Below are 24,548 nucleotides of genomic sequence, written 5' to 3'. Positions count from 1 at the left end.
GAGGATGGTTGGCTGTTCTCTTGTGCTCTGAAGTGCAGGGCAAGATCATATTATCTAGTCAGCCAGGCTCTCTGAGGGCAGGGTCTATCAAGAGATTATGTGCTTCTTCCTGTGCTGCATTATATTTGTTCCAAGATTTATACTTGACGTTGCAAGACTTAAAGTGGTATCAAGATTACATACCGAGAATGCTATTTCAGCTTTCCATTTATTAGTCACACAGTTCACATTCAACTAAGCTGATGCTTCTGTCTATAAAGAGTAAAGTAGCCCTACCCCCAAAAGAACTTTATTTATTCATTTTCCTCACAATAAAAGCAAAATGGAGGAAAAAAGGAAACCCCCTCTGACAGTAAAATTCTAAAGGTATTTGTGCATGGGACAGACAGCCAAAGAGAGTGCTATGTTCAAATTCATACAGTCTGCCAAGGCTTGTCACCTCCTTTGTGAGAAAGGCTCTTAAAAAGAAAAATCAGTACATTTAGAAGAGGAGCGCTTTTATTAATTCTGTGTAGTTATTACATGAGCACTTATCAGTTATCAATTCTATGAAACTGGTAGTAAAGTTAGCCAGGAAACATTTTTGCCTTTCATGAAAATTGACTTTGAAAATTATAAAAGAGAACAGCCTCATACAAAAGTAAAAGACTCCCTATTCTTTTAGTCACATTGTAATAAAAATAGCCAAATAGAATAATGTTTCAAGAACTTATTCTTTTTTTAACGTTGCCTTGATGCCATACTTTTTGCTTTCATTTAGGCAGATTTTAGAATTTCAAAAATTAAACATTTTGGAGACAATGAACAGTGGAAATGTTCTCTTTCTAGTCTTTTGTTGTTATATGTTCTAATTGATTTTTAACTTAAATATTCATAATCAAGGAAAAGTATAAGAAATAAAATATCAAGAATCCAAGTAATGATCATCTACAATTAATAAATGCTAACATTATCATCATATTTTCTATATATTTTCTATAAAAGTATTTACATTTTGCTGCATAGTATTTTATATAAAATATAGTATTATGTAGTATTGTTATATAAAAGATATAAAATGTTACAAATACAGTTGAAGGCTCTACTATATTTTATAGCTTTTCCCAGTTGTATTTTTCTTCTTTCCTTTCCAGAACAACCAACTAACATAAATGCATGTCCTTTCACTACATATATATCTTTACTTAATATACAGTATCACTTTTGTGTGTTTCCAAAGTTAGGTAAATGATGTTCTTGATTTTTGCATTTTTTTTTAAGATTTCAAGGTAATCTTTACACCCACTGTGGAACTCGAACTTACAACACCAAGACCAAGAGTCAAAGGCTCTACTGACTGAGCCAGCTGGGCACCCCACGTTTTTTACTTACTGATTTATTTTTGAGTTCTGAACGTGTTCACAGATACTCATGAATACCTACTTTTCGAAATAATATTCTATCAAATGATTCCCACAATGAATTTATCTATTCCATGTTGATTGGTTTTTTAATTGTTTTTAATTTTACATTTTTATAAAAATATTGCACTTGATATCATTGTAAATATCTACTGATGCACAAAGCAGTGTGTAATTTTTTTGCATAAGAGATGTAGAATTTCTCTATTTCTAGATTATATATAATTTAGAAATTGCTAGATGTGGCTTTAAGAAAATTTTTTTCTATTTTACTAACAAGGGCAGTAAGTATTTATTATTATGGCTATGGAAACATATAAGAAAGGTAACGTAATGTCTAAAAGAGAGAGGTAGTGTGACCTAATAGTTAAATTGTATTCTCAGAATTCAAACTATCTGGATTCAAATCCCACTTTCATTTATTAGCTTTTTGAATTTGCACATGTGAATGAACCATTTATCTTTATCTCCAAATGGGAAAATAACATTACCCATTTCATGATGGTTTCTTAAATATAACACATGGAGAATAATGTCTGGCACCAAGTAAGCCTTAAGTAAACACTAATTATCGTTGTTATGTTTGTTATTTATATTATTGTTTTTATATGTGTAGCTATATTAACCTTACTGTTAATCAAGGAGTAAGAAGGACTCAAGGGTTTTGAATACTGGAGGTGATTCTCCAGGTCTTTTAGTTCAATTCTCTCATCCAATGTCAGGATGTCTTTGGAACAGCTTCCACATATCACTTTCCCTCCTTTATTACTTCAAGGAATGGACACACTCCTTATCATAGAATGGCTCATCCTATCTTTTTAAACTACAATTGGCAGGAAAGTTATCCTAATTTTAAGCTAAAAATATGTGTTCCCAATATCTTCATCCACCTAATTATTTTCTCTCTAGAGCAGTATAGATTAAATTTACTGTCGTTTCTACACAATCATCTCCTGAATACTTTAAGATAATATATACTATGACTCCCCACACTTTGAGTTTCTCTTCTAAAAATTAAATATCCTAGGTTGCATCAATATTTTTTTAGACATGTGTATTTTTAAGATATATCAATGTGTATGCCTTAAAAAACTAGGTTTTATCTCACTACTCTGAACACACTCTGCTTTGGCAATTGCTCTCTAAAATTTGGTCCAGATATGAGAGCAAAATACTGCAAAGTGAAGTGGGCATGTTACTTTCCTTATGCTAGATGATATAGATCAATTATTGTGACCTAAGATGGTATGATGCTTTTTTTAACAGACGTGTCACTTCCATGGGACTTATTTCACAGAAGTAGATGTATAACAAATCCTATACTCATGAGTGAGAAGCAAAAGAATTTACCTTTTTATTCATGCATTAGTGATACAGATATACATTCCAGATTCTCACGGAAGGAGTTAGACAAACTAAATGAGATTAGGAAAAAAACACATTAATGAAAGTGAAGGTTCTAAGTAATCTCACCATGCTATCTAATAGAATATCTGATTCTAGATATCTAGAAAGAAAAAACTAGGAATTCAAGTTGTTTTATTTTTCCTCTGAGACATTACATTTTAAAAATATCAATAAGTAGTAATAATTATGAAATGCAATGCCTAAGCACAGATGACACAAAAATGTAGCTTTCCCTATATTCTTAGTTAATATGTTTGTCTGATAAGGAAAATCATTTGCTCAAGATGTCTGCCTGTTAATAATGCAAGTTATGACTGAGAGTCCTGTGAAGATCTCCTGAGAACACTAAATAACCCTCAGCCATGATGAGACCTTCAAGGTCCCACTGTTACCACTACTTCCCAATAATCATTCTCATAAAAAAGAAAGAATTATACTATTAATAAAAATATGAACTAGATAAAACAAAAGTAACGTAATGACTCCAGTTCTCAAGTTTGTATGTAAGCACTTATTTTGATTTCCATGTGAAGATTCAACCTAATTAGAGAAGAACTTGTTTTTCTATAACTTTAGTCAATTTGTGACCATAAAATTCCTAAAAACCCTTTTGTTACTACTTTATTGCTAAACAAGAGTTTACTTCAAGCTGCAACATATTTCAAATTGATTGGTGTTTAATTTTGTTTATGCTGCTGCTTATCATCAGTAAATTTCCAGAAAACATTCCCCCCAAATTACTTCATATCCTGCAATGAAGTTCATAGAAAAAAAAGAATAGCGTTCAGAGAGACAGAAGGAATGCAGTTCAAGGGTCCAATTTACTTCAGTATCCACGGTTATATAATATAATAATATGGATGCAGTGAAGATAATATATCTTTGAGGGAAGAAGGTATATAAGTAGAGAGTGTATTATTCATTTCTGCTTAAGTTATGCTTGAGAGCAAACTACCCCCAAAATCTACAGGGTTTTTATCAAGAAAGGGTTTATTTTCAGTCACCTTTGTGGGTCATCTGTGTTGGTACTCCATTTCTTCTTTATTATGAATCCACAATAAAGGGTTCAAATGAATAACCCTCATGTGGGACATGAGAGTCACCTGTCAGAGAAAATGAAAAAAAAAAGAAGTATAGAACTAGAAAATTCATAAACTTCCCATAAAGCTTATAAAAATCTGTTTAGCTGTTGCTTATTTTTTTTTTTAAGATTTTATTTATTTATTTGACAGAGACACAGTGAGAGAGGGAACACAAGCAGGGGGAGTGGGAGAGAGAGAAGGAGGCTTCCCACCAAGCAGGGAGCCCGATGCAGGGCTCAATGCGGGGCTCGATCCTAGGACCTTGGGATCATGACCTGAGCCGAAGGCAGACGCTTAACCACTAAGCCACCCAGGCGCCCCATATTTGTTTTTTATCTGCTCATTCTCTTAGCCGAGGCTATCAATATAGCAAAACTTGATGTCAATGTGGAGGGAAAATAGACTCTTTTCCCTGGTTATAAAGGAAGGACCCCAAGGGAGGAGCAGCAAGAATGTTTGAACAAATAATATAATCTATCACAGAGAAAAATAGAAAAAGAAGTTAAATATTCCCTTTCTCCCTGACATATATCTAGTTCCCTGCTTCCCTATGAGAAGAATTGCTTTTGAAATTGCTTTTTTGGAAATCTTTTTGGAATTTAAGAAAATTGAGATACTTAATGGATAAAACAAAACAATTTTTTCACATTAGTAAAAATATGGGCTTCATAGCTAAATTTGTTTTGTTCATAATGAAATAGAGGCAATTTTGTACCCACGTCGGTACGTGTCATACCAATTACACAGTTTCTATGAATAGAATTTGATAAAATTTAGATATCATTCTTTTTTACATTTGAAATCTGAAAACATATAGGGTTTCCATTTGTTGATCAGTTTTCAGAAATCCACTTTCAGGAAAGTGAACTACAAGTAGTACGTGATTTAGATTCTGGAAAAAGGATGAAGGCTGAGATGAAGAAAGAAGCTCAAGCACTCATCCCTCACCTAATCCAATTAAAGATCTGTGTAGTCACACTGTGTGATAAGTAATTGGCTGAAATATAAAGCAATAGAATATCTAATCTTTCACATACTTCAGAGTAGACAGAAATGCATGAAATGAGTGTTCTATGTGATAAAATTTGATTTTAAGATGTTTATAAAAACTTCTGTATAATTTGGTTTCTAATATCCTGTCTAATTTTGTGGTTCTCTATGTTGCAACAATGTGTACTCTTGTGACAATTCCTTTAAGGAGCTAACTTCCTTCCAGATTTGTCTCACTCATATAGAGTTACCTGAACTTGTTGAAACATTCAATTTGTCTTAATGGACAAGATTCTTAATGAATAAAATTAGGAAATGTTTTCTGATACATAGGACAAATAAAGAAAAAAAAAAAAGACTGTTTGATAGCTTGGATAAGAAATAAACTCATAGTAAGAGCCTGGAATGTTATTTGAACTGTGTGAGAGTTGGAAGAAAAAAATTAACAGAGAATGGTAAAGAATGAAAGGAAAGTACCCAGTATTAGGTAGGTACTTGAAACTTCCAGATACTGATAGATACAAAGAGCTTTAAGACAAAATGGCAAATAGTTGAATTGCTGGTGAGAAAAAAAATTTTTATCCAACTAATTTCGACTTAGACTTGTATACAGTGGAATGCAAACTGGTGGTAAAACCATAAGAAGGCGCTCAGGCAAAGCTCAGGGAAGAGAAAAGCTGAGTCCACAGAGCTGTTAGTGACAGACTGTCTTAACAATAATTTTCCATCATGTCCCCAGGCTCTCTTCAGGACAAGAAAATGCCAGTTTGTGTAAGCTATATGGAAACAAAATGGTAAAAAGTTTTCATTGATGCTACGTGCAGCATAAATATGAAATTGATGATCTCTAGGAAATTTATTTCAGCTCAGAAGTCGCTCTTTCAGATAGAGTTCTCTACATAATAAAAAACAGATTTCTTAAATGACTTTAGGGTGTTAAACAACAAAAATTAACCAAGTAGATATGAAGATCTAATGGGCTTTATCAAGCAATTCATGAATTTGGCAGCATCCCATCTAGAAAATAGAGGAGAGCTCCAAGAAATTGTACAAAATGGAAGGTTTTTATAGGAAGGAGGGTGGAACAAGAAAGTTGTTAGCAAATGAAAAGAAAGGATTGTTTCCGGTAAGGTCACTTTTCCTTAGGTTTAAGGGCAGGAGGTCTTATTAGGTGAACTGTGCCACTGGGGAGTGTGGAGGGCCCAGGTGACAGATCACCTCACTGGTGCTTATCAAGAAGTTCCTGACTAACCAGTTAAGATTTACATTTCTGGGGGGAGGTTGAAATTGCAATTAGTTAGGTATTAAGCCCCAGTTTAGTGACTTGGCCTAAGTGATGCCATTTTGGGCCTGTGGTTTTCTTTTTAACAAGGGAAATAGGGATTGATACAAGGATATATGTTTCTGAGTACTTAGGAGAACTTGAACTAGACCTAGAAAGGACTTTGCTGTAGAGCTCAGGCATCCTCTCTCACCTCTCCTGCTCCCAGTCTTGCTCTTACTTTCATTCTTGCCCTGACTCCAGGAGGCCTCACGTTCTGTTCTCTTTCGTTTATTCTTTTCACCATTCTCTCTCACCTGGCTTTCTGCACATAATCATCTTGCACACAACACTACAGCTGCCAGACCATTCTCTCTCTCAGCTTTTTAGTTAAGAGTTTGGCACTTCCTGTATACTTTTTCTATAGCTCTTAGTTCAAGTTCCAAAAAAGAAATCTGACTGTAGATTAGCCAAAAAATTAATCAGTGTTCATTCCAATGCAAAAACAGGCAACTTTCCTCAACAATCAGAATAAGAAGGGAACACTGAATGTGCTTGAGTGGCAGGGTATGAGGTAATAAGGGATAACAATTACACAGCAACGTTTCATTGTTGAAACTGAAATTTCAACACACAGCAAAGCTTTATTTTGGTGTGAAATACAGAATATGTGTGAGATGTTAAGCATCTGCCTTCGGCTCAGGTCATGATCCCAGGGTCCTGGGATCGAGCCCCACATCGGGCTCCCTGCTCAGAGGGAAGCCTGCTTCTCCCTCTCCCACTCCCCCTGCTTGTGTTCCCTCCCTTGCTGTGTCTCTCTCTGTCAAATAAATAAATTTAAAAAAAACCAAAAAACAGAATATGTGTGAGAAAGGAGCACAAAAGAATATTTAAACGTCTGTACTTTGAAGTCAGACCACATGATTTGAATCAGAGCTCCACAAACCATACTCACCCTCCCAAACCTGTGAAATGGCCATTGAAAGGGAGTGGAATTTGTCATCCCCAAAATAAGCTTCTTTGGCATAAGTATTATTTAGGCTGTTTTTTTCAGTTTGTTGGTTTTGTTTTTGGGGTGTTTTGTTTTGTTTTGTTTTGTTTGCCAAGTTAGAAAGATAGAACATATTTTATTTAATATGTCATTGGCTTGATTTATAACTATTTATTTATTTATTTACATTTATTTAATTTTATTTAATTGACATATAGCTGATAATTCTACCTCAGTTTCAGGTACAACACAGTGATTGATCATTATGCTCACCACTGTGTGCTACCTACCATTTGTCACCATACAACACCATTATAACACCATTAACTATATTCCCTATGCTGCACCTTTTATCCCCCTGACTTATTCATTCCATAACTGAAAGTCTGAATCTCCTACTTAGGGTGATTATTTTTTTAAAAAATGACAGACACAGGAAAAGCTCTGAAAGTGAAGTTACCCTTTCTTAAGGGACATTTACTTTATGTCTATCCAGGTTTCTCCCTCTCTGTAGCAGAAAGAGGAGGATAACTAAATCTCTAGAATTTTTTTTTTTTTTTTTTTTATCAACGGAGAAGGCAAGGACTTAAATTTGCATAGCAACCTAATCCTTGTTTACTGTCTTTTCCCAGTAGCTTCCCATAACTGGCTCACCCACCCCCCAACATTATCTTTTGTCTTTAGAGATGTTTAAGGTGGTGGCTTGGGCCACTTCAGTTTATTCAGTTTTTCAGTTTTATTCAGTTTTCCTAGGTATCCCCCAGGTATACAGAAGGTATACATGTGATTAAACTTCTGTTTGTTTTTTTCCTGTTAATCTTTTTATTACAGAGTTGTCTCAGCCAAGAACCTAAAAGGGTAGAGGGAAATTTTTTTTTTTTTTCTCCTACACCATTGTCAGGAAGGAAGAATTTTATTGGTCCTTCAAGGTCCTTCTAGGCGGAATAAAAATTAAATTGACATGAGACAGATTAATGGGAGAAAATCAAATTAATTTTGTACATATGGGTGATCCACAGGCATGGAATTTCCAAAGACAGTCAGGCAAAATGAGGTATATGTGTCATTCCAAACGAGGAGAAGGGAGTGGGGGTCTGGGACTTCAAAAGAAAGGAATGCAATTTACTGGAAGATAAAAAAAGAGCAAATGTTTGGTAAACAAATGTTTGCAGGATTATCAGAAACAATGAGACCCAGTAGACTTTGATTCAACAGGTCTTGCTAGGTTCTTCTCTACCATGCCTATTCATGTTGTAATGTAGTTATTTCTAGCAATAGCTCTATTCCTGGAGCAGGTCTTCTATCTAAATTCTTTTAGGCGATTGTGTTGGAGGTAAATAGCCTTTTCTGAATCTGCTGGGTTTTGATTGCTTTTAACTAAAAAGTAATCTTCATGCCAAAGTAGGCCATCTTGGGTGGCCTGCCCTGGGCACATACATCATAGAGGACCTTCTTCATAAGCTAATTGTGAGAATTAGATGAGGTAATTTATGTACTAGACATCTAATAGCTATTCAATAAATATTAAAAACACAGAAGAAAAGTTACCCCTTACCCACAGATCAAAGAAATGAAGCAAAAAAAGTTGAAGGCACAAAGACAATCATTTTGAAATGGAAAAAACAAGAAACTGATGGATTTTCTGATCAAATGACTTAGGCCTTCATGGCATAGTAGATTATGACATGCTGGGAAAGCTCTAGTGATCTTAGTCTGATATGACCATAATTCCATTATGAAAATACTAAAGGTTAATCTCAATGACAGCAGCCTACAGCAGAGCAAACGGACATATTTAAGTATTTACAAATCAGGTGAAATGTTAATATCATCATCATCAAACAATAAATAGTAACAAATACAATAGTTAACATTTTTTGAAGGTTTGCTATGTGTGGGAGCCTGTCTCAAGCACTTTACATACGTTATATGTATACATATATTTATACGTATTAATCCATTTACTACTTAACTTATATCAAACTTAGGAACTTTGATTATCATTATTTTAGGGAAAAAGAAACAGAGGCACAGAGAGTTTAAATAATTGACCAAAGTTGCAAAACTAGCAACTAGCTGAGATGCAGGGTTCACAGCCCGAAATGCTGCAACAGAAAATGCAGTACATGGCCTCTCTAATCATAGGAAACTTCAGTAGCCCCCAGATTTTTTCATAAGTATACCGATAATGTGGATAAAATAATTTGAAGAAAAAAACTGGAAAAAAAAGTTTATTTTATTAAGTAACATGTAAAAATACTATATATATTGCTTTAGAAATACATAACTATGGGGGAAAACGTGTTTCGTTTTTTTAACTGATTACAAAAGGAATCCTAGAAAGTAAAAGAAAGAGTTCTTCAAGGAGAGTAATTGTGAATTCTTAGTGTAAGCTGTTTCCTTTGTTTAGTCCATAAAAGAAAAGCCTTTCAAAGAGTTTGGCAAAATTAGCCTAAATACTGTTGGAGTGACCTAAACAGGAAGCCAGTGATCTCTGAAAGCAGCTCTGAGGCTCCCCCTTTGCTCCAATAGACAGGAGCGACTTTGGGCTGTATAATCATCAAATTCTTACCTCGCCCTTTCACTGCTGGCAGGATCAGATTACATTTCTTTCACTATTCTCCACTCCCCAGTTCCTTGATCTGTTTAAAAGAAGTAGAAAAGATAAATCCTCTCTTCAACGCCTGGAAGGGAAAACAAAATAACCTCATCTCGGCTTTGAAAAAAATCTTTCCAAGAACTTTCTTCAGAGATTTTACTCGTGAGTATTTGGCAATATACTTTCTAGCCCATGAGAAATAACCTTTATTTCTGTTTTCTTGGGAGAAAAGCAGGGTCCTGAGAGGCAAAGCCTGGTACGGGAGGACCATCGTCGTTTAACCTACAATGAAAATTGACCCTTCTCTGTAAACAAAGTAAACTCATATTGCAATGCAAAATTAAGTTCTCAGCACTTTGTCTTCTTAAGCAAATATATATGCAGTATATCTTTATGCTTTTAAATCCTTGAACATTTTTGTCAGAAGTTGGTGAGATGTAGCCTTTCTTAAAATGTTCAGCTTGTAGTGGCAATTCTTTACTTATTGTATCTCTTTAATTGGAATTTTCTGAAGATTTGGATTACTTTTAAATATTATTTATTAACACGCAAAGAAATATGATCAGGAGACTCTCTAGCATGTTTAAAGAAATTTTTTTTCATTGCTTTTAATTGTTGATAGTTAGAATGAAGTATAAACATTAGAATTCTTGTACTCTAAATTAAATATTTTATGCCTACAGTAACTAATCTAAGGAAATGCTTTACAAGTCTTTGAAGACCAGAGCTCATATCCCAAGATACTTAAATAAGAATATAGAAGAAGAAGAATTGCACTACAGATAGTGCCATTATGTTAGTTAAAGCAATAGATCACGTACCTCCATGATGTACTGTCATGTTCATGTTGGTTAGGAAACGACATTAAAATTTGCTTCTGGTAGTAAATAAAAGCACATAATATAGAAGTACACAACCACAGAACTATAATGAGACAAAGTTATTTTAATTATGGAGAAAGCTCATTTGTGTATTACCAAAAAATGAAGGCCAAGAGCAGTGCCATGTAGGAAAAAAAGAAAAGATAAGCAACAGCCACACTGAGTCACAGTGCTCTGGAAATTAGTCACAAAATGACTTTGTAAATTGTGTGATAAACACAAAGGGCAGAACCCAAGCAGGAAACATACAGCCCAGAGAGTCATATTTTATGTGTAAAAGCATAATATTTACGTCAGAAGGGAAACGTGTCAATTTTGAGATATTGCAAAGTTTTTAGACCTAACAAAATCCTTTCCTAAACATTTTTAGATTTTTTCTAATTCATCATTCTACTGATAATTATTTCAAGACATATTATCTGTATCTCATCTTATCTTTAAACTAAAAAGTGAATAATGTCTTTGAAAATGTGTGGGAGTATGCAGTTTAATTTGGAGACTATGGGTTAATAAAAATGATATAAAATATTCATAGGAATCAACAGAGATTAAAAATATTAATGTACATACAGATAATTAACATTATAGACATAAAACCAAAACTTTAAAATACTTTTAACAATTTGAATAGTTATACTGGGAAACCAAATTTGTCTTTAGGTGACTGACCATAGAATCTTGTTGGAGAATTTTGATGCCATACCCATTACTATTTGGTTCCTCTTTCTATAGGTGTGCTGAATGGCACAAATTTTGTTTTGTTTAGTTTTTTTTAAAGGTATAGTCTGATATATTTAAGAATTTGTTTTACCTCCAATGACTAGATCAACATCCCTCTGGGAAATGTGGCTCCTGTCCAAATGAATTATGCCCTCAGTTAGTGCTTGCTGGTCTGATTGACTGTAACTCTAGGGCTTCACTTGCATGTTGGTCATACAACTATTTTGACTAGAAGCTTCTTTTATAAACATTTTTGCTAAATTAAAAGATAAAATTATGTAGTGGAAAATTGTTTTTGTATTAAATTATAGTTTTCATAACATTAATTTACTCTTTTCTTCAGAATTAATTTCCTGATCTTTGTTATCTGTATTATTCAAATTCAAAAGATAATTGGACAAGATGACTAACTACTGGAAGAAAAGACCAAGTTCCAAAGGCTTTACTTATTCCCAGAATACATAGCAACTAACCAAATAGTAAATGTGCTATATTTATATATTCTTCAGAAATGGTTGGTTTAAGTTCAGTGTCACAAACTTTTAAGACAGATTTCACCTCATATCACTACCTAATTAGCAGAAAAAAAAAATGCAAAGTAAAAAAGTAAAGGGCAGGAAAGACAATATGAAAAAGGAAGGGAAGTACTTAGAACAGAGTTTTCAAAAATATTTATTAGTATACATTGGATAAGTTGAATGATAATATTGGTTAAAATAAATTAATTGTATTACCAATTTATTTTTGCTATGTAGACATGATCGAGGACCTGTACTATGATCTAATTCACCTATTTCAATAAAGGCTGTCTCCAGCTCCCTCCCTTTTCTGTTTTCCATCTAAAATATTTAACTTGGGAAATTAGTTTACAAAAATATTTTTAAATGCATTTTACTTTTCATAGAAATATACCAATACTATAATTCCTTCTGATTGTTTTGTGCTTTGGAGAAATCTGAATTCAAGAAATCGAGTAACTAATGAAGTCCTTGATTCTGAATATTAAATCTCAACAAAATGAAGAAAAGGTACAAGTTATTCCATAAAGTTCGTTCATGCTAGACCATCTCTATTGGGTCTCTGAGATCCTCAATGACCGGTTTCTTGGTGTGATATATCATTTCCAGGAGCCCAGTCTTCCCATTACTCTTCTTTCCTTGTTTTTACTTCCTTCTCCAAGTGGCAAGTATCATGTAGAACCAGAGCTTAAGATTCAACTACCAAGGGGCACCTGGGTGGCTCAGTCTGTTAAGTGGCTGCCTTCAGCTCAGGTCATGATCTCAGGATCCTGGGATTGAGCCCTGCATTGGGCTCTCCGCTCAGTCAACAGTCTGCTTCTCCCTCTCCCTCTGTTATCTCTCTTGCTTTTTCTCTCTCAAATAAATAGATAAAATCTTTGGGGAGAAAAAAAAAAGATTCAACTACCAAAAGGTTGAGGGTGACCTAGTCTTTTCCACAATTTTTCTTTCCAGAACTAATAACAAAAACCACTGGACCCATGTCAAATCTGCTCTATTCATCTCTTTTCAGGCCTTCCTTTGGGATTCGATGTTCTCTCTCAGTTGGAACAAACCCATTTTAAATTTATTTTAAAAACAAAAGAGTAAAAGGACACCATGGTCCATAGTAGAAGTCTCAGTGATGCAATATTTCTATCCCAATTGTTCTGTCTGGTGGGCCAGTTTCCTGAGGTGACATGGACTTATTGCAAGGAATTCCCAAATCAAAATGTAATGGTAGCATTCTCTCTAGACTGAATAAATATTATATGTTGTTGATTAGGCTATTTCAACATCAGAAATGTGAAAGTATCAATCAATATGGCACTAATAAAATGTAGTGTTTTTATTACCAAGCATAATGTGCCACGGATACACTTCAACTGTATCACACCCTCAGCACCACCACCACTCTGCTGTCAGTCTGTTTCTCTCTCTTGTTCATGATTCTTATCAATGTCTAAGCTATCCTTGAACCCCATAATAACCCATCTCTAAGCTTCACCTCATTCCTCATTCCACAAGGCTTAGAAATGGAGTAAATCTTGGTAACAGGTTGAGTCTTCAGAATAATAGTGTTTGTTGCAAAATTTTGATATTTTTAAAGTTCATTTAGGAAAACTGAAAGTATCTTAGAAAATGAATCAAAATGATTATATCAAAATATCATATGCCTACTCTTGCTCTTTTTGTGCCAACTATTTTCAAGTATACATGAAAACAAAATGAATAAATTTCTGATTCATGCTATATGAATGAACCCTGAAAACATTATGCTAAGTGAAATAAGCCAGACAGAGAAGAACATACGGTGTATAATTCCATGTGTGTATCCAGAATAGACGAGTTCACAGAGCCAGAGAGTATATTAGAGGTTACCAGCATCTAGAAGAAGGGATGAATGGTGAGTTATTGCTTAATGCATACCGAATTTCTCTTTGGGGTGATGAGAAATTTCAGAAATAGGTAGTGGTGATGATTGTACAGCATTGTGAATGGAATTAATGCCACAGAGTTGTACACTTAAAAATGGTTAAAATAGCATATTTCATGGTGTATCTACTACAGTAGAAAATAGTAAAAGAAAACTATTAGTAAGAATTCAGTTTGAAGAATTCTAGATTCCTAATAATACTCCCTTTACATTTTCTCAATTAATAGAATAAGAGTACAAATATTATAATGTTGGATACCTGAATTTTTAAAAATCAAAATAGATTCTTCCTGTTTTATTTCCTGATGAAAATAGGAACATATTTTTACCTAATATGGCTGTACTGAAGGCTAATTTTTTTAGTCATATTGTCTTTTTTAGTTTTAGTACCAGGGTAATTTGGGCCTCACAGATTGAGTTGGCAAGTATTCCCTCCCTTCTGTTAAATTTTCTGGAGTAGTTAATGTAAAATTCATATTATTTCTTCTTTAAATGTTTGGTGGAATTCACCAGTGAAACCATCTGGGACTGAAGTTTTCTTTGTAGAAAGGTTTGTAATTATAAAATTCAATTTTTAAAAAATAATTATAGGGCTATTCAGATTATCTATTTCTTCTTGAGTGAGCTTTGGTAGTTTATGTCTTTCAAGAAATTGGTCCTTTTATCTAAGTTTTCAAATTTATAGGCATAAAGTTATTTATAATATTAACTTATACTAGAATCTACAACGATGTGAAACCTCCATTTCTTCACATGAGTAATTTGTACCTTATCTATTCTTTTATCAGTCTATATCAAGGTCTTTGAACTTTTAACTTGTGTGTTTGTATATAAAATGAGCTTTTAGGCAACAGATAGCTTGATCTTGATGTTTTATTCAATCAGGCAATATTTGCCTTTATTATTATTATTTTTTAAGATTTTCTTTATATGAGAGAGTGTGCATGTGCTCCAGCAGGGGAAGGGGCAGAGGGAGAGAGAAAGAGAGAGAGGCAGACTTCCTAAGTGTAGAGCCCAAGACAGAGCTTGATTCCATGACCCTGAGATCACGATCCCAGCCGAAATCAAGAGTGGGATGCTTAACTGACTGAGCCATCCAGGCACCCCAGACAATATTTGCCTTTAAATTAAAACATTTACATTTGATATGATAATTGATATGTTTGAATTTAAGTCTCGCATTAAGCTGTTGTTCTATGGGTCCTATCTATTTTTGTTCTCTTTTTTACTTATTTGGGGTCTTCTTTTGAATTTAGTACTATGTATGATAATATTTTATCCCTGTTGGTTTATTTGCTATCACTCTTTTTACTTTAGTGGTTGTTTGGGGGCTTAGAATATACAGCTTTGATATATCCCAGTCTACTTTTGAGAGATATTAAGCCATTTCTCTTATAGTACAAGGAATTTCAAACAGTATACTTCTACTTTTCCTTCCCTGGCCTTTGTGCTATTGTTGTCATACATTTTGTTTCCATATATGTTATTAGTAACACACTACAATGTCATTATTCTGGTTTCAGTGAGTTATCTTTTTTAAAATAAACTTTTTAATTAAATACATTTAGATTTACAGAAAATTTATGAAGCTAGAAAGACTAGCCATATTTTCCAAACTCCTTTTACTAACGTATTAGTATGATATATTTGTCAAAATTGGTGAGGTAATTATCTTTTAAACAGATTTAAATGTTAAAAAAATCTTTTATATTTGCCCATGTAGTTACATGCTCTGGCATCTTCATTCCTTTGTATAGATCCACATTTCCATCTGATGCACATTTCCTTCTTAGGCACACTCCTCTCTTTCCATGACTCCAATTACATGTATATTAATTAGGATGTTTAAAGTTACCTCACAGCTCAATTATTTATACCAGTTGAAGCAAACATAATCCCAAATGATAAATATTGTAGACTATATTTATTTAGCATTAGAATTTGATTTTATAATCACGTACAAGAGCGCGTACATTATTCGAGTTTCTACACATCTTGTTTGAGTTCTGTGGTTTTAATCTCATTTAGCAAGGTTGTTCAGTCTATGAGAAAAGGAAACTGGTACACAATGAGAAATCATTATATATCCACATCCTGATGTTAACGTGGTTTAACAAGGGGCGCCTGGGTGGCTCAGTCGTTAAGCGTCTGCCTTCGGCTCAGGTCATGATCCCAGGGTCCTGGGATCGAGCCCTGCATCGGGCTTCCTGCTCCGTGGGAAGCCTGCTTCTCCCTCTTCCACTCCCCCCGCTTGTGTTCCCTCTTTTGCTGTGTGTCTCTCTGTCAAATAAATAAATACAATCTTTAAAAAAAAAATAAAAAATGTGGTTTAACAAAAAATTGTGAGAGAGGCAGTTTTTCCTAGAAATGGCTAGGCCCTTCTTTTGGTGCCAATAATTTTATTCTATCTGGTTCCAGACGTCCCAGGATTAACCTCTTTTTGTATGTTTTGTATGTTTTCTCTTAAGGAAATCCTGATGAATGTATCAACTGAGGAAAGATGTTTAATCAAGGAGAATTTAGATTAGCCTCAAATCACATGGCAAGAGTTTTTTTTTTTTTCTTCTATTTGTGGTCAGCTTCTTTAAAGCCATTTTAGGTTTGCATTAATTAATTAAAGCCCTTTAAAAAGTTAAAGGTCCCTGAAATGATCGTTTGCCATTTCATTGTTTTATCAACATAACTCTTCCCATTACCACTTACTGCATTCCATATTATCATCTCCATATTCAGGAAGGAGATACAAGTGACCATCTATCCTTGTAATAGTTACTGGATGCCTCACTTAAAAAGACATGAATGAGTGAACATCCATGGATGGTCTTCATAAATGTGTGTGAAAAAAATATCTGTGCACATGTGTATTTGTATTTTAGAAAGAAGTCTGTAGTTTCCCTCAGGAGCCTACATATCACCATGAAGGATATATCTGAGATGTGATTAAATATCTAAAGAAAACAGTATATAGAGTTAGGATCAAAAGGAGTATCAAGTAGTAATATGTCCTGGAGAAGGCAAAATAAAGAAGTTATCTTTATAAAGTTTTTTTTTTTAAAGATTTTTATTTTTAAGCAACCTCTATATCCAACAGGGCTCAAACTCAGAACCCTGATATCAAGACTGGCATGGACTATCACCTGAGACAGCCAGGTGCCCCTCTTTATAAAGTTTTTGTGTGAGATAAGCCATATAAAGTTATCCCATGAAAAACAAATCTTTGAGAAAAGATCTTTTTGAGGAGCTAAAGAAGAAATTAAATCATTTTAAGATCACTTTCAGTTCTATCATTACACTTGAATAAGCACATTCAATTTTTAATATCTTCAAAGCTGAGCATTAACTATATGCTTTTTATTTATTTATTTATTTATTTATTAGATTTTATTTATTTATTTGTCCGAGAGAGAGAGAGAGCTAGAGTGCACAAGCAGGGGGAGCAGACTGCAGAGAGAGAAGCAGGCTCCCAGCTGAGCAGGGAGCCTGATGCAGGACTCATCCCAGGACCCTGGGATCATGACCTGAGCTGAAGGCAGACGCTTAACCGACTAAACCACCCAGGTGTCCCACTATATGCTTTTTATATATTAGATCCTTTGCATGATACAAAAAGTATGCAATGTCATACATTTTAATAATGTATAAATGAATTTAATTATTAAGATTTAAAGTAGCTTACCAAAAAATCAAAACTCTGTTCTCCATTCTTAGAAAATTACAATCAAAGGAATTAAGTAGGGCATTTACAAGAAGATATTATCTGATTTCTGATTACATGAGTATGTATTAGATTGAATTTGGATAGGAAAAAAGAAATGACAATTTGGACAAACTAACTCGTCTTTATAAAAATGTAAAATAATGAGCATTCATTGTAAGAAGCCAAGAAAAAAAGAACTATTTGTTGGATGCTCTGAGTAAAAAAGGAAGTGGCACCATTGCCTTTCATTCTCTGGCCCATAGTTCTCATTCTTTTATGGGTCTGACATTTTATAGTCTTGAATGGAAGTAGCTGAAGATCAACATGCTAATGATTCCTGGAAGTCCATGACTCAGCTCCCTGGGGGCTCCCTGTTCCTTTACAGCAATGATTCAGGGAAGTTGAACTCAGGATGTCATCTAAACATATGGGTACAGTCACCAACAACTGCAGTTCCAATCTTTTTTTATTTTTTAATTTTTAAAAAATATTTAGTTTATTTATTTGAGAGAGAGAGAAAGAGCATGAATGGTGGGGAGGGGCAGAGGGAGAGGGAGAAGCAGACTCCCCACTGAGCAGGGAGCCCTATGTGGGACTCCATCTCAGGATCCTGGGATCATGACCTGAGCAGAAAGCAGACACTTAACAAACTGAACCACCCACGTGCCCCTGCAGTTCCAATCTTGAACTAAGCTCACACTCCTCCAGATACTTTTCATTAGAGCACAATCATAAATTATAGGATTTTTTCACATTAGGACTTATTTCACCAGCAATTTAACCCACTGAAGAATGAGAAAATTTATCATTATTGGTTCATCGTGTTTATTATACCTAAGGATAAAAACTTTAGATAATTTTTGGAACTATAACACTTTTCCAGTCAGAACAAGAGATACTTGCTTTCTGTCCTCTTCAAAGGCCCTTCTAGCTGGACTTAGAATCAAATTGACATGAGACAGATTAACAGGAGAAATCAAATTTAATATCATACATATGGGGAATCCACACAGACATGGAAATTCCAAAGATGGTCAGGGTAAAATGAGGTTTATATGTCATTCTGAACTAAGAAGAAGGGGGTAGAGGTCTCAGACTTCAGAGGAAAGGAATGCAATTCACAGAACAATAAGAAGAAGAACAGATGTTTGGTAATTAGATATTTGTCCTGCCATACAGATAGATCGCTCAAGATAAAATTTATCTCTGCTAATAACTTTTATTCTGGGAAAGACCCCCAATTTAGATTCTTCTATGTAGTTAAGGGATGGACAAAAGTTTTTCTTGAGCTCTTAGGGTGTTGACTGCCTTCAGCTCAGAATCATGCCAAAGTGGCCCATCTTGGGGCAGTCTGCTCTGGGCCCCTACATCGTAAGTGGGCTAACATTTTGCTCTCCTTTTTTCATATAAATTGAGATCATCAGAAGCAGAAAATTGAGAAGACTCTAATATATTTGTCTAAACAGAGACAAAATCTGCAACAAACTTTGAGGGGAAATAAGAAAATTGACCTGACTTTGATTCTTGAAATAAGAAAAGGTCATATCAACCTGATTTCCATTAGCTATGAATTACAGTTCTAATTTGAATGGTCGCAACTGTCTTTCTATGTCTTTCCAAAGTTCATAAACCCCCTGCCCATAGATGTCATCTTCAATATGAGTTAATAGAATCATTAGATTTAATAAATAATTGGGGCGCCAGGTTGGCTCAGTTGGTTAAGTGTCTGATTCTTGATTTTGGTTCAGGTCGTGATCTCAGTGTTGTGAGGTGAAGCCCCATGTCAGGCTCTGTGCTCAGTGTGGAGTCTGCTTGAGATTCTCTCTCGCTTTCCCTCTGCACCTCCCCACTCACGCTCTCTCTGTCTCTCTAAATAAATAAATAAAATCTTAAAAAAAAAGAATTAATAAATGATTTGTATAACCAAAAGATGATAGATTCATTAGAATTAATAAATTAGTTATATAACCAAAAGATAATAAACAGACATAGAGAAGCAAGGTCTGCAATGCCATTTTCCTATCTTACTCTAAAATGGGTACCTAGAAAAACAAATACAAACAGTAGGAAAAATAGAAGCAACCATAGATTTTTCTATATCGTTCTCTTCTTTAATATGGATACTACGAATAATAGAGAAAGCCACAGTTAATATATTTAGTTCTTTTCTGTCTCCTCACACCTAAGTTTACGGTATTCGTTTGTGTTTTTTCCATTTACTTCTTTTTTTTAAAATTTTTTATTGTTATGTTAATCACCATACATTACATCATTAGTTTTTGATGTAGTGTTCCACGATTCATTGTTTGTGCATAACACCCAGTGCTCCATGCAGAACGTGCCCTCTTTAATACCCATCACCAGGCTAACCCATCCTCCCACCCCCCTCCCCTCTAGAACCCTCAGTTTGTTTGGGAGACGAACCATGAGAGACGATGGACTTTTCCATTTACTTCTATTTGGAGCTATTAGCATTAGTAGTTGAACAGAATTGAATTCTCAGAAACCTCGATTTTGGTTTAGATATAGAACATTAACTTTATTTGTTTTTTTCCCCTTAAAGAAAAGAAATGAAAGCAGTATGCCATGACAAGCTTTGCTTTTAACTAAATTGAGTTAGTATGGGAATCAGAGTCACTGTGATGAGGAAAGATGAACTCAAAGAAATGAATGCCACCTTCTTTTGAAAAAAAATGTCTCACAAATTTAACTGTAAAACCTAGAGAAATTATTCCATGAATATTTTTCTAAAAGACTTTCGGTGATTATGGGTAAATATATCATGAAGAATCTTTGGTAGTTGTCATTATTTCCTTTATTATGTGTTTCTACCTGGTTTCCCTTTGACGGCTGTAGTTTTAGTATAAAGAGATCTCTATCACATTCTCTTCAGACTTTAAGGATTTTTAGAAATATTTTTACGTATTTACATTTTCCATATTCATAACTTTTAATTATCTCTTTATTCTCCTCCTTCCCTCCCATCGCTTCTCAATTTTCCTTCTCTACTTCCGGGTCTCTATTCTCTCTTAACTAGCAATAAGAAGTAATATTTCTTATTATTGTTTAGAGGGATATTGTTTTTCCTTTTTAAAAATATACACACAAAATTAAAAATATTTTTTAAGATTTTATTTATTTGCTGGGGGGGCAGAGAGAGCACAAGCAGGGGGAGCGGCAGGCAGGAGAGGGAGAAGCAGTCTCCCTGCTGAGCAGGGACCCACCCCCCCGATGTGGGGCTTGATCCCAGGACCCTGGGATTAAGACTTGAGCTGAAGGCAGACGCTTAACCGACTGAGCGACCCAGGCGCCCCTAAAATTTTTTTTAATTATTTTAACTGATGAGTTTCTTCTTGACTTATTTTACTTATAGGACTTAGGCCCAAAACAGAGAATAAAAATCCCCTAGTTAAAATTTGATGAATGTTATTTTCTAGAGATTGTAAATAATCTGAAAAACACTTTAGGGGAAAAAAAGAGGAAGCTATTTGCAAGAACAGTGGGTCTTTCTTGTGAGAATAGAAAGTGAAGTTGCCTTTTCCTTGAATGGTCACAATTCCTATGTTTGAATTGAAGTTCTGCCAATTTGCAAATGTAAGACTTTGGGGGAAAAATCTGTTTCTGGGATTCAGTGCTATTAAAAAATGCTTATCCTTATGGTTTCTTTTATCTCTAACTGTATATAGTTGTATCTCCATGTTCTCCACTTCAGTTTTTGTTTATTTTTTTTTAAATAAATTGTTTACACATGTGTGCTATTTGTTTGTAACATGAAGATATTCACTCTTTCTCCCTGGTGTCACCATTTCCTTTCTATGGGATTTTCCTTACTTTTATTTCTTACATTATAAATGACAAGAAGTTAGGCCTACATGGTGAACAGCTTTTAATGTATTATTCTTAGAAGAAACTTTATAAAATCATATCTGACAACTGCTCCTGAATGTAAAAGAAAGAGAGTAGCAAAGCTTTTTATCAATGAGACTGTCACAATCTAAAATACAGATAAATGTTATGATTTGACCTGTTAACTAACATTAGGGAATTTCACATTACACAATTCTCCGGAAATATGACTTCCTGTAATAAGAGCCAGACTTAAGAGATGTTTTCCTAGAGGATTGGCCAATCTTTAGGTAAACATAAGTGGAGTCAATAGCCTGCAATTATTTCAGGAGGTTTTTTGTTGTTTTGATTTTGTTTTATTTTTGAACCACTCTGTTTCTAATATGAATTTACTTACCAAATCAGAATGTTTTGCTTCATTGTTTCCCATATTTTATCTTTACTCTGCATATACTTCTAAAACATGATCTAAAAATTTGACTCTTTTAGGAGTTCCTGGCTGGCTTAGTCAGTAGACTGAGAAGACCACGCAACTCTTGATCTCAGGGTGGTGAGTTTGAGTCCCGCGTTGGGTGGAGAGCTTATTTTAAAACATAAAAAAATAAAAGACACTAAAGCTTTTTTAAAAAACCTTAAAAATTTGACTCTTTTATAGCAAAACATCAGGCATTATTTTAATGTCAAAACAGTTTTAATGATAAGAAAAGGGGATTCTGACCTGGGCTTTGTAGTACTGATATTATTTTCTCATCTCCTAAGCATCCTTCAATCAAAAGCAATTGAAACAAATTGATTAATAACCAGTTTGTGAAACTGGTGAAACAGTAAAAACAGAAAAATAACTGCCAGTTAGGTTACATTTGGCTGGTGGTAGGACAAAACTACAGCACCACTAGCTTAAATAATAAGGCTACTTATCTCATTATATTGTCTTATTACTACAAAGCACAGAGGTAATATGCTTCAAGACTTGTTAGCAAATCTAGGTTCTTCTGTCATTTTATTTCCATCATTTATAGCAGGTAGTTTTTTTTTTTTTTAAAGATTTTATTCATTCATTTGAGAGAGAGAGAATGAGAGAGAGCACATGAGAGGGGGGAGGGTCAGAGGGAGAAACAGACTCCCCGCCGAGCAGGGAGCCCGATGCGGGACTCAATCCAGGGACTCCAGGATCATGACCTGAGCCGAAGGCAGTCGCTCAACCAACTGAGCCACCCAGGCGCCCCTACGGCAGGTAGTTTTTTCTTAAGATTTTATTTTTTTATTTGAGAGAGAAAGAGAGCACAAGCCGGGGGCGGGGCAGAGGGAGAGGGAGTGGGAGAAGCAGACTCCCCGCTGAGCAGGAAGCTTGAGGTGGGGCTCAATCACAGGACTCTGGGATCATGACCTGAGCCGAAGGCAGACGCCTAACCAACAGCCACCCAGGCGACCCTAGCAGGTAGTTTTTATTTCAGGGAATTCTCAATATTACAAGATGGTTGCTTCAGCCATAGGCATCATATAAAGACAAGTGAACAGGGACATCATGTGGCCTTTCCCATGTGGCTCCATTTAGAGCAAGGATCTTTTGCAAAAGTACCCCATCCCGAGCCCTGGAAAATAGCATACTTTCTTTCTCATATCATTGGCCAGAGATTTATCATACTGAAATAATTAAACCAATCACTGTAAGGGAAATGGAATCACCGATTAATGTGGATTAATGAAGAGTTCATTATTTATACATTTATTCCTGGGGCAGACATAGGCTATCTTTCCCTGAGAACTGGATTTATGAACATATTGAGGTCAGTAGTATCAACCAAAAGTGGTAAGGAATGGTTGTTCAGTATGCAAACAAACAAGATAACTGAAACAACAGTTTAAAAAGTTCAAAAATATGGGGCGCCTGGGTGGCTCAGTCAGTTGAGCATCCCACTCTTGGTTTCAACTCAGGTCATGATCTCGGGGTCGTGAGATCAAGCCCCACGTTGAGTCAGGCACCTTGCTCAGCTGGGAGTCTGCTTCTCTCCCTCTCCCACAGACCCTTCCCCTGCTCATGCACATGACTCTTTCTATCTCTCTAAAATAAATAAATAAATCTTTAAAAAAAAGTTCAAAAATAGATCCATAATCTCACTGGCCTAATATATCCTCCCTTATTAAAACATATTTTTCTGCATGAACAATTTTTACTTAGTTTACCTTAAAATAGACATATATTTTTGTATTCAGCTTTTAAAACTCACATTACCATGATTATTCCCCACTTTATCTTCTACTCATTATCATTACTAATTTAACTTTGTGTAATACTATATCTGGTAGATGGATGTGCTGCCATATCTAATAATTGTCATGATGTTGCATATCTACATTAAAAATGTAACATCTTTATGCTAAAATAAGCATGAGTTTGCATTTAGCCATTTTCATATATTTAAATTTCCAAGTGTGTGATATTGCTCACTTAACATATCATCTACATTTTTGAACAAAGAATGTACACATGCAGGAAAAATTATTTGATGATTAAATAATAAACCACTTATATATTTCCTCTTGCCAACACTCCTCAAAGTCTTGCCCTTTTTGTCTTTTATGTCTGTCCAATTGATAAAATCCAACTCTGAATCCTTCAAAAGCTTAATTTTTATATCTGGAGAGAAGGAGCACTGATTTTCGAAGGCACAGATTATTATGAATTTATAATTTTGGATTCCAGAAGCCCATAAATCTTTTAATAAGAAATTTTCAATATCTCCTTTTATTTCATCTAGAGAAAATATCAAACCCTCACATTTTTAAAAGTCCACTGCTTCTTGACATTTTGAACAATCTCAGCCTCTTATTCGCCTAGAATATTGAATCACAGCAAGAAGATCTACTTTCTACTTGCTCTCAACAATTCTCTCACAAAACACACACATGTACATGCACATACCCGAAAATGTATCATATCCCTCTATCCACACCCCTCTGAAAAAAGAAAACCTCTTGTTTTAATGGAATATACTCTTTTCTTCAGGCCAAAGTTAGACCCTCTTCACCTGTTGGCCAGGATCCTCTATTCATTTTATTTTTATTTTTTTTCAAAAAATTATTTATTTATTTTAGAAAGAGAGAGAGCATGTGTGGGAGTGGGGGGAGGGGAGGAGGGAGAGGGAGAGGGAGAGAGAGAATCCCTAGCAGACTCCCCACTGAGCGTGGAGCCTGATGTGGGGCTCAATCCCAGGACTCCGAGATCATGACCCGAGCTGAA

At 34.8% G+C, this 24,548-nt stretch overlaps 1 protein-coding gene and 1 long non-coding RNA gene across 7 annotated transcripts in view; one reads left to right on the top strand and one right to left on the bottom strand.

Annotated features, from left to right (window-relative positions):
* Nucleotides 1-10,862, bottom strand: part of LOC118523972 (uncharacterized) — a 50,215-nt gene extending 39,353 nt beyond the window's left edge. The window contains exons 1-4 of one of the 2 annotated variants that reach the window (XR_004911363.2): nt 10,552-10,862; nt 9,704-9,773; nt 3,812-3,910; nt 2,760-2,815 (exon numbers count right to left, since the gene is read on the bottom strand). This is a non-coding gene — a long non-coding RNA (uncharacterized LOC118523972). Of the gene's footprint in view, nt 1-2,759; nt 2,816-3,811; nt 3,911-9,703; nt 9,774-10,551 lie in introns of those variants that run through there. The other variant, XR_013447256.1, reaches the window with a different exon arrangement.
* Nucleotides 9,755-24,548, top strand: part of TFPI (tissue factor pathway inhibitor) — a 62,927-nt gene continuing 48,133 nt past the window's right edge. For 3 of the 5 annotated variants that reach the window (XR_013447255.1, XM_078071084.1, XM_036073838.2), the window contains exons 1-2: nt 9,768-9,892; nt 21,797-21,857. The gene's annotated coding sequence lies outside the window, so the exon portion shown is untranslated. Of the gene's footprint in view, nt 9,893-21,796; nt 21,858-24,548 lie in introns of all 5 variants that reach the window. The other 2 variants (XM_036073836.2, XM_078071083.1) reach the window with 2 other exon arrangements.

The sequence above is a fragment of the Halichoerus grypus genome, chromosome 4 (assembly GCF_964656455.1).
Source record: "Halichoerus grypus chromosome 4, mHalGry1.hap1.1, whole genome shotgun sequence".
Taxonomy (NCBI): domain Eukaryota; kingdom Metazoa; phylum Chordata; class Mammalia; order Carnivora; family Phocidae; genus Halichoerus; species Halichoerus grypus.
Note: the sequence above shows the minus strand (reverse complement) of the source record. Positions and strands in the feature narration are given on the sequence as shown.